General features: G+C 37.9%; 1 pseudogene; it reads right to left on the bottom strand.

Annotated features, from left to right (window-relative positions):
- Positions 1-1,914: 1,914 nt before the first annotated feature.
- Positions 1,915-2,735, bottom strand: LOC127196321 (glyceraldehyde-3-phosphate dehydrogenase-like; annotated as a pseudogene).
- Positions 2,736-11,461: the final 8,726 nt, after the last annotated feature.

Here is an 11,461-nt window from a genome sequence, read left to right as displayed (position 1 = left end):
GCCCCGCTTGGGGAAAGGAGTTTGATCAAATAGAAGACATTGATATTCTCGGAAAGAAGCTGGCTTCACATCTACTGAAGAGCTGACTGCATTTTTATTTGTAACTGCTTGGTACTTGGTAGCCTTTCTTTTTCTACTCCATATCTCTGCACACAGACAAAGGCCTTAGAGTCTTTCTTGTTAGTATCACTCCTCCATGCATGAGAGTCCCACACTCTGGGCATTCCAAGAAGAACACAAGACTGTCTTCTTTTGCACTACTTTCTACCAATTTCAGATCAGCCTCCTTTTCAAGTAACCTTAGTTCTGTTAGTAACAGACCTTTACTGATTAATTCGTCTCAAAACCTAATTGAAATTTTGTATATTGTAAAAAAAGGAAGATATATTAGTCATCTTATTTTAGTTGCATCATACAAAAATCTGTGATTTCTAAGAGTTTTTCTCTAAACTTTCTAATACATGTTTTATAATTCATGAAATACCATTATATTAATTGAAGGAAGGCTTGCTTAAACTTTATGTTCTATCTTTACTTCTGAGCAATTAGGTGTATAAGAATATTGAAAGTAAGCGCTTCTCTGTTAAGTCAGGTGTATGTGTGTGAGTGTGTGTGTGTGTGTGTGTGTGTGTGTGTTTATGTGCACATGTGTGTAGGTAAACATACCCCTGTGCCGAATTGTGTGTGATGGCCAGAGATCAACCTTGGGTACTGTTCCTCAGGAAGGATGTACTTCCTGTGTTTGTTGTTGGTTTGTTTGTTTGTTTGTTTTTAAGACAAGATTTCTCATTGGCCTGCAGCTCAAAATTTGTCTAGGCTGGCTGGATACCAAGCCCCAGGAATCATCCCATTTCCATCATCCCAGGATAGAGTTATAAACATGCTTCACTACCCTGTAGCTTTTTATGTGTGGTTTTGGGGTTTAATCTTGCTTGCAAAGCAATTACATTATGGAATGAGCCTGCTTCCCAGAATCTCCCCTCGAAGCTGACTTAAATCTAAGTTCCTGCCACACACGTTATAGTAACACATTAAATTTGTCTGTACACTAATATCCATCATGTGTGAATGTATCTCCCAAAGCCAAATCACTTAGGATATGAGTAAACTTTGTTTAAGTGGACAGATAGCCTTGCATTATCAGGAAGGACTCAAATCACAAGGATGCTAATAAGATGGATATGGGGGATAAGAGTTAAAGAGACCACTCCAGAAAGTGAGGAAGGAGAGTTAGCCTGCATAATGCCTGACAGACCACACACAAAGTCTGAGAAATTGTCATGTGAAAGAAACCTGTTAGCAATGATGAAGGCTAAAAAAACTCCAGGCCAGGGCTAACAAACAACAGCATGCCCAGGTACTACAAAATTGATCTATAAAATCTCAATCCTTTGTGCTTGGCCACAGTTGAACTTCAAAACCTTTTTCTGAACTCTGGTCAGCTTTCCCTTGCTGAGAAATGTAATATTTCTTATTAAAACATCTGTGGTTTTGCTCTCACTACAAGTGTCCATTCAATATTTGTCCTGGGATACAGGAAATTGAATCACAGTTATCAGTCACCATTATCAGCCAGGTGAAACAGCCAGGATATATGCTTCTAACCTCTTAAACTTTCTACTAATTCTGTGGATGCCTGATAGGATCCACTCCAAATTGTGACAACAGTTAAAGAGCTGAAAGCCTATATGGTGGCCACAGATTGAAGATTCTTTTTCTTTCTTTCTTTCTATGCAGTGAACTTCATTGGTGCTATTCAAGAGAATAGGGCTCCCTGGGCTTATCCCATTATTCTGGGATACTGTGAGGGGAGATGTTCAGTGTCAGGAGCTGAGTTGGAACAGGGACTCCTCAGCACCTGAGGGACTCCCTCTTGCTCTTGTGCCTTTGCTGAGGTGTGTGATCCAGGGCTTCTTACTCTTTGGAGGCCACAGAGGCCATGAGGTCCACAACCCTGTTGTTGTAGCCATATTCATAATCATACAAAGAAATGAGCTTTACAAAGTTATTATTGAGAGCAGTGTCAGCCCCAGCATCAAAGGTGGAAGAGTGGGAGTCGCTGTTAAGGTCTCAGGAGACAGCATGTTCCTCAGTGTAGCGCAGGATGCCCCTTAGTGGAACTTCAGATTCCTGCTTTACCACCTTTTTTATGTCATATTACTTGGTAGGTTTCTCCAGTCTGCAGGTCAGACCCACAATGGACACATTCGGGCTAGGAACATGGAAGGCCATGCCAGAGAGCATGCCACACCTTTCCAAATAGCTATCTACAGTCTTCTGAGTAACAGTGATGGCATTGACTGTGGTCATAAGTCCTTGCATGATGCCAAAGTTGCCATGGATGACCTTGACCGGGGGACATGTCATACTTCTCGTGGTTCATACCCACCACGAACTTGGGGCCATTGACAGAAGGGGTGGAGATGATGACCCTTTTGCCAAAGCTTCAAGTGGGCCCTGGCCTTCTCCATAGTGGTGAAGATACCAGTAGGCTCCACAACATAATTGACAATAGCATGATCCCATTTGATGTTAGCAGGATCTGTTCTCATATTTGAATGTGCTGCTGAACTTGCCATGGGTAGAGACATACAAGAACATATAGACCATGTAGTAGGGGAGCGGTCAATGAAGGGGTCATTGAAGGCAACAATCTCCACTTTGTCAGATATTAAGCAAGCCCTGGTAACCATGAGCCCAGTACTGCCAAATCCGTTTATTACAACCTTTGCCATCATGTCAAGGGATGAGGCTGGCACTGCAGGAGAAGATGTGGCTGTCTCTGGAACAGGAAGGAGCAGAGAGCCCAGGTTTAAGATTTTTGTGACAGGATAATATGGTCATTACCTGTAGTGAGAAATTAGTTTTCACCAGGCACAAGAAAGTGCTCGTGTATTAAGATGCCCCTAGAAAATCAAACAGCATGTGCACACTGCTGCAGCTCCTGGGTGAGGACTGATAACCTCAAAGGAACCTGTGATACTTTGCTTTTCTCTGCCCTAGAATGTATCCCTATTTCATCAGCCATTCTCTTCCTCGACTCCTACCTCCATGCCCCCATCTACTTCCTTCCCCTCCTCCTAATACCTTTCTTGAATTCCATAGGCCTGGTGGGTTGCAGTATTGAGGTAAGAAATAGAGTACTTTAGAGTCGTTCACTGTTATACTGAAGGCAGTCTTTCAGGTCACAATTCCAAATGGGGTGGCACTATCTGCACAGGCCTCAGTGGAATGGTGTAGTGGCTCTAAATAACATAGTCATTGGCTCTGCCATATGTCATGCCTCAACAAAGTTCCCTCTCCTCTCCTTTTGCCTCTCCTCATTAAGATTGATTGGATATATTTTTTTTTTTTTTACAACTTGGTGTTGTTATGCTTTGCTTACTTGCAGTTCTTCATGTCCTTCATACTGTCTTGTCCTTCTCACTCACTGAACACAGTCTCATCCCTGATGGCAGGGTTTATTCTCCCAGGTAATAAGGCACTCACTGCTTTGAACATGAAGTGGGGAGAAACGTAACCAGTCCATTTTCGTGTTCAACCTGATGGCAGTCTAGAAAAAGATCAGAATCATTCACACAGGCACGTCACTTCCCTAATAAATTTAGTAATGGGTTCCTTTATAAAGTATATAAAATGACAGACTCTATTCAATCAGGTATAAGAAATAACTTCAGGGTTGTCTGTAGCAGGAACTTGATGACAGCACACCAGGACTGAGTTTACAGAGCAACAACACAGACTCAATATAGGAATGAATAAAATGAAAAGAACAGGGGCCTCAAATAAATGTTCTTAGCAGTCCTGTAGGCTAAGCTCTGAGTCTCCAGAGATACGTGAAAGTGTGAGAGAATTGAAGAAAATTGTATTAATAGGGGAGAGGAGTAAGGGGAAAATAGGAGGGAAGGAGGAATGGAAGGATACAAGGGATGGGATAACAATTGACATGTAATATGAATAAATTAATAAAATATTTTTAAAAAAGAAAATTGAAGAACTGTATTAAGAAGTCTGTTAATAATGATAAGTTCAAACAGGTAATTAAATATATCTGTTTAAAATATCTGTCCTCTCTGTGTCTCTGTGTCTGTCTTTCTGTCTGTCTGTCTGCTGTCTCTCTCTCTCTCTCTCTCTCTCTCTCTCTCTCTCTCTCTGTCTGTCTCTCTCTCTCTCTCCTTCCCTTTCTGCCTCCTTCCTTCCCTTAAAGTCTGCAGATGATCAGGGTTCTCTGATGGAGTACAAGTAAACTAACTATATTCAACCACCAAGCTATCTTATGTAACTCTTGGTATGACCGGTAAAAATTTTAATTTTCTTTCCAATACTGAATATTTTCTCTCTTCCTCAATTGACAACGCAGGGACCCTTCCTAAATGAACTTGTGTTGATAAGGATACTCATCGTCAAATGAAGTATAGTATTATGTCCCACCTGTGGGAATTGTCTTATGATGAGTGGTCTAATAGCAGGGTATAGCATTGGAGATCTTCACTTAAAAGCTATGTCACATTACTTGACACATAGATTAATTTCCAGTTAGATTTTGTGATATGTGCACATCTGAGATATTTATAATCTGAGAAAGGTTTAGCAATGTGGATGATCAATTAGATTTCATTCAAATACTTTATTGTAAATGACATAAATATCTTCTGATGTTTGTTGATATATTTTCAAGATGGAGTGTGGCTTATACAATGCATCAGAAATTGCTCAAAATATCATTCTCTAGAATAAAAACATTACCTTCTGAGTCTCCACAGACTTAAAAGCATCTTAAAGACAATGGCAATAATAGCTTACACCTTGGAAACTTCCAAATGACTAAAAATCTTTAAAATTCTCTTCATCCTAACTTTTCAACATTAAAGGTGATTAATAATTATAATTATTAGTTAAGAATGTCATAATTACTGTATAACATTATTATTGACATATATATTTTAAAATCTTTCAGTAGTTGCATCCTTATTTTATGCTTTCATTTGTTCTGATATTTATTTTTGGCCCTGTTGCAATATACATATTCTCAGATTGTGATCTGACACCATTGGAGTCCTTTTTGGAATTGCTTTGCCATATCGTTAGCATATGCCCATCATGATGCTTCCCGTCTCTACAACATTTGAGATTTTATTCTTAAACTCAAAATATTACATAATGATGCTCTAGTTTTTAACAAATGATCTCTGGTTCTGCTCTAAAAGACTGACCTGTGAATACCCATGAATGTTGCTTCACCCCACTATGTACTGATGTCCAATGTAAGAAGAGAAGAAAAAAGATGGCACTTAAGGTCGACAAACAATGAGTGAGAGTGTAGACTATATCTTGGAGCCCTTAGAACCAAGCAAGGTAAGAAAATGAATTACTCAAAGAAACCTTCAGGGGGAAGCTTTGTCAACATTTCTTTTTCTTATTCTGTCCAGAGTTAAAAAAAAAAAAAGTATGTGTTACTAAGACCAATAATTTTGTGATAATTTTTCAGAGTACCAAGAAACAGCCAATACAGCAAAAAGAAAAGAATAGAGATTAGTTTTTGTAATCTAATGTTATCTTCTGAAGAACAAATGATAATGATACATTTCTACAACTACAAATTTTACTGCTTCTCTCCACCACACCATTCATAGGATCGGGCCTCAGAGCTAGGGGTAGCAGTCACACACTGGAGTTTAGTAAAAGAGAATACACTTGGAACTTTACACTGGAACTCAGTGCAGAATCAGACTTGCTGATATATAGCATCAGGCAGAATACAAGGTTCTTATCTCCTGCACAGCATTCACACAGAGAACCTGTATATCTATCTGCCTGCCAACAGGCAGAGTACAAACTTCAGTAACATGGAACTAGGCTTCATTCTAAATCTCTAACAGATTATGCCACAGACTTGGAAGGTATGTATAACACTCCCCAATCCCCTGAGTCCATGAGTTGTGATACTATCTGTCTTAGCAGCAGCCAACATGGCTAAAGTATGGCCTCTACTACCTGCTAGGCAGGTAGAGCAGCAGAGCAATGGGAAGTGATCAAACGAGAAAAGAGGATAGGCTATTGGGCATGTCACTTTGCCTTCTATTCGGTGGCTCACAGTGCAGATCCTCAGAGTAATATCTCAGAGGTCCTGTAGGCAGGACTTCTGAAGGCTTCTATGGGTTAGTTAGATAACATTGATTCCTATAAGTAAGAATTACCAGTGTCTCTGGTAGCAGTCTGCAGCAGTATTGAGCTGTGACTATTTTTTAGCAGCAATCAACTCATAGCAGCAAAGGCTTTGTTCCTATTTCTATTCAATCCTGGTCTTAGCAGACGACAGGCACATGATGCTCTTTATTATTGTTGGTGTTGGTAGTCCACACCATCCTTTTCCAACTTCAGGTAGCACAAAAATTGATACAGCCATTTTTAGTGGCAAGAACAAGAAAATGGAGCTCAACACGGTGTTATAACATAAGAACTTAGAGAAGGTCCCTATATAATGACGCACAGAGTCTAGAAACATTTCAAAGTGTGAGTACATAGAATAGTAGTTACTATGAAGTGACACCTGGTCAACCTCTCCTGCAGGTGCAGAGTCAAGGTGAGAACTGCCCTTTTAGCCACATACTGAGTTCATTCTGATTCATAATGATACTGTGGCCTTACAACAAACCTGGGCTTCATCACCTTCTAATGCTGAAATAATGACAACAAACAAACTGCAGACTTTATTGACACTCAGACACAGGGGGCCCTGCAGGACTGAAATAACACAAATGTCTACAGAGAAAATAGAAACTGCTAAAAATTCTGGACCAATAGACACAAGTAAAATCTTATTAATTTCTTATTTCCCAGATGATGTTACATAGAAATAATCATTAAAACATTCAATGGAAGAGTAAAAACACATAATTGTTGCAATAAAATATCACAAAGTCCAAAGGATGAAGAATGTTGGGAAACTGTATGATAGAAAACATGAAGCAACTACTCCAGAAAATAAATAAATACTAATAAAACAAAACTGTGATACATTATTCTATTAAAAATTTAATAAAGGCATCAAATTAATGTTAGTTGAAATATTGAGTTGACATCCTGGCAGTGATGTTGCATGCCTCTAATCCCAGCACTTAGGAGTCAGAGGCAGGCAGATCTCTGTGAGGTCCAGGCCAGCCTGGTTGGCAAAGTGAGTCCAGGACAGGCAAGGCTACACCGAAAAAAACCTGTCTCGAAAAACCAATATATATACATTGAGTTGACAATACACTAAAGAATTTTGAAATACCACAGAAATTATTAACAATATAGTAAATCATAATAGAGTAAGTGAGGTAGAAATCGGTTCAAATGAAAACTAAGAAAGTGGAAGATAAAATCTGTAAATGGTTTTAACTGTCAACAGACTTTGATTACTACCATACCAATCTAAAAAGCAGAATCACACCTGGCAGTGCAATAATGTCATGACTATTATGGGGGTAATCAACCTTTTTTTGATTGAGATTGAGGCCTACTTCATAGGAAAAACTTAGTGCCTAAATATAAATTTGAACGAAAATCTAGGAAGGTCATAGGCCCTGGGCTTAGGGCTAATGAGAATCTTAACTTTCTGAGAATCCATTTTATTAAATGAATGTGGTTTCAAGCTATCTTCTGTTTATATTTATGCCCATATACAATTGTTCCTTTCAGCTTTGATCAATGATGCTTCTGTTTGCAGTGAATAGTGGCTGATACAGAGATCATGGTTGATCAAGGTGCGATGAATAATTGTCTATTGAATGTCCAATATAAGACAGGCATTTTATATTATTTACTCTAAAACTTAGACAATATTTTAAAAGGATTTGAAAGAAACGAACGCTAAAGTAAGGGCGGTGCAATGCTGTCTTCTGGGTATGACATAGCATCTGAATCATGAACTAAAAGCAACTATGATTACCTGATGGACATTTACAAAAGTCATGGGTATAAGAACAACTCATTGGGTCCTACCTATTCACGGAGAACTGTTGACTCCTATTGGTAAATGCTATGAGAGGAAACATCATTGATTTTTTTTTTTTTTAGAAAGCCAAAGAGAAGTGCACCGTGTTTTAATAGTTTTATAACCATGGTCAGATATAGTGCCCTGGATAAATTTACAGGTCACAAAACAGAAGGACATGGACATGAGATCAGGACTTATAGGGAGAAGGGAGGAGTTGAAAGGTGAGGTGTACAAATCATTAGAATGCATAATACATGGGGATGAAACTGTCAAAGAGCACATCTAACTTTAAAAGATATAACTGCTCAAGTAAGTCATAAGATATTATCAAACCCTCTATTATAAAAGATAAGGCCTGGGGTCAAGGAAAGAATGTCAAAGAAGTAAATAACACAGGTTATCTTAGTGCACCAGAGAGTAGTCTTCTTAGCAGAAACACTACAGGAAAAGAGAATAGGGAGTGATTTCAACCTCTTTTAAGGGAAAAACATATCAACCAGTCAACAAATAAAATTGTAGAAAGTAGAGCAATAATTTAGAAATGAAAGGTAGAGAAAGACATTATTAGAAAAACAAAGATGGCAGATGTTATCATCACCGTGTCTGAATTTTGTAAAATGCTAAATAGAGTTACAAACCCAAACAAAAGAGATAATAACAAGCAAGAGGAAAACTTGAGAATGTGTAAAATTTGCTTTAAACAGCAGCTATACACATAATTTAAGCATGTTCTGGTAGTCAAATATTATGCTTCAGCTATTCACATTTTTATTATGCAGCCTAAAAGGTAAAATATTATAAAGAAAAATTATATTTATATGTTCAAACATAGTCAAGGAACAAAGATTGAAAATGGGACACAAAAAAAAAGTTAATATGAAGCTGAGCATGGTGGTTCACACATGTAATTCCAGCATTAAGGATATTTGGAAATGCTGTGAATTTGAGGCCAGCCTGAGTTCATATGGAGACATTGTTTCAAAAAGTTCGGCACAGAAAACCACAAAATGGAAAGAGGAATAAAGAGTCCACATGCAGAGTTTATGTTACTGTTTTCGTTTGGTTGGTTGATTTGTGGGAGAGTCCAAGGGAGAACTTATAATTAATAGGGAACTATGTTTTCAACCCCAGAAATCAGCGTCAGCCTTGACAAACAGAATTCTCACAAACCAAAATGTTCTTCACACACACACACAAACACAAACACAAACTAAAACTGAGTGAAGACCCCAACATTCATAATTTGAGAAATAATTTTAAAAGTAGAAATCTGGCAAGAAATTAATCTTACACAATATCTTTAAAAAATAAACTAAATAGTAAAAATTTACAATCTTTTGATATTCATGACCAATATAGATATTTCTCAAAGGAAGAAAAAATGATTAACAAGAAAAAAATAATTACCATCTTTATCACTAGGGAAAAAAGTAAGAATGACAATACTAGTCACTTTAGTCCAGGTGGAATAGCAGCTATCAAAAACTAAATGACATAAATTATTGAGAGGAATAGTAACTTTCACATTGCTTGTAAGAATGTCATTTACTGTAATAAATGTGTAAAACAAAATAAAAGTTCCTCAGAAAACTTGAAATAATGATAAATTACCATATATCTACTCTGGATGCATTAAGTGCACACAGATAAGATACTAACATAAGTCAAAACTGGAGTTTATGGGTGACTAAGAACCAAGGTATGGATAAAACAATTATTGCATATGTACACCATGGAATGCTACTCAACATTTGAAATGAAAGAAATCCTGACATTTGTACAAATATAGATGGAACTGCAGTGAATTACAGTAAATGAAATAAGCTAAACCCAGAGGTTAAGTACTAACTGATCTCATATGAAGAATCTCAAAATGTTAATTCCTTATGAGTAGAGAGCAGGATGGTGTTAACCAGAGGCTAGGAGGGCAAGAGGGGTGGTGCGGCTAGCAAAAGGTTAATTAATGCATGTTAAGTTACAGATGCACAGGAGCAATGATTTCCGAACCTCTATTGTATGGTTGGGTGACAACTGCTAATGAAAATGAACCGTGTACTTTCGTTTAATGTTAATGCCCAGCTGCTATTCAGAAGAGGTCTAGCACAGGGTCTCCGGTGCTGGATGCAGATGCCCTTCCAGTTTGCTTCATCTCTTGGGTGGTCAGAGCTGATGTTCAGGCAACTGATCAGGATTGAAAGAGAAAGAAAGGATGGAGAAAAAAAAGCCCAAGGTTTCTTCTCTAGGGACTGGCTATAGTGGGGCAGCAAGGAGAACTTAAACTGACCACAATTTTCCTATGGCTGAGGCTGTAAAAGCGGCTTCTGGCTAGAAACTGCACTGGGGTCATAAAAGGAGGCTCTTTGATCTGTAGATAGGCCTCTTTGCAGAGATCTCCAATAAATTGGTGTAAACTAAAACTTATTAGCCTTAGAAGGCTGATGGCCCTGAGTCTGCTTACTTATTTGCAAATCTACAGCAAAGTGAAAAATAAGAGAGAGATAGAAAATAAACCACTCACACACATACATTCAAGAGAAAAGGTAGATGGAATTAGGCATCTTAACCTCAACTGAAGTCAGGTTTCCCAACTTGTAGCACATACATTCAAGAGAAAAGGATCAAGAAAAGAGGTGGATGAAGTCAGGCATCTTAACTTCAACTGAAGTTAAGCATCCCAATTCTCCCAGCCCCGTTTATTATAGAAGACCTTACTTATACTTCTGAGAAAAGTACCATGACCTCATAGTCATGGTCAAGTGTACAATTAATTAGAAAAACAGATAAATTCTAAAATATAACAGATTACTTGTTATAATCTAAACATTTCTTATCTATGTAACCATAACATAAGTTCATGGTGAGTTCAGAATGACGAAGGTTGACAGGGTCTAAAGTTAATAGGGTCTGAAACTTACAAGAGTATACAACTTATCAATTACAGCGGACCTAACTATACATTATCCAGCTATCTCTTAGTTCATAATGAGCTCAGGACAACAATTTTATGTCTTTCATTCTAAGAAACAGAGTAAACTCAAACATCTCTAGGTAACTTCATTCATTCATGCAAAGTTTAAACAATCTTGCCTGTATTTATGGTGAAATACCAGTATTTGTGGTGCCATCTGCAGTGGGGGCTTATCTGAAGCTACAAATCTGCTACAAGGCTATCCTAGTGGGGCATCTGGAAGTCCACAAAGGTATTTATTGCAGTCATAAGAAAACGTTAACTTTTAAAACTATTTGAATCAAATCAAGAATTCCATAATCAGGGATTAATCCATCTGAATAACAAACAGCACATATTCAATAAGATCCTGTAGGAAGTTTACTCAATCAGAACTGGTCAGTACCCAGAAAATAACAGTTCACACCAATGCCAGATGTGTATTTACTTTTGGTTTTTTGAGGCAGGTTTTCTCTGTGTAATCTTGGCTATCCTGGACTCACTTTGTAGACTGGGCTGGCCATAAATGTAGTCCT

The sequence above is a fragment of the Acomys russatus genome, chromosome 1 (assembly GCF_903995435.1).
Source record: "Acomys russatus chromosome 1, mAcoRus1.1, whole genome shotgun sequence".
Lineage (NCBI taxonomy): Eukaryota > Metazoa > Chordata > Mammalia > Rodentia > Muridae > Acomys > Acomys russatus.
This window is presented reverse-complemented; position numbering and strand designations above follow the sequence as displayed.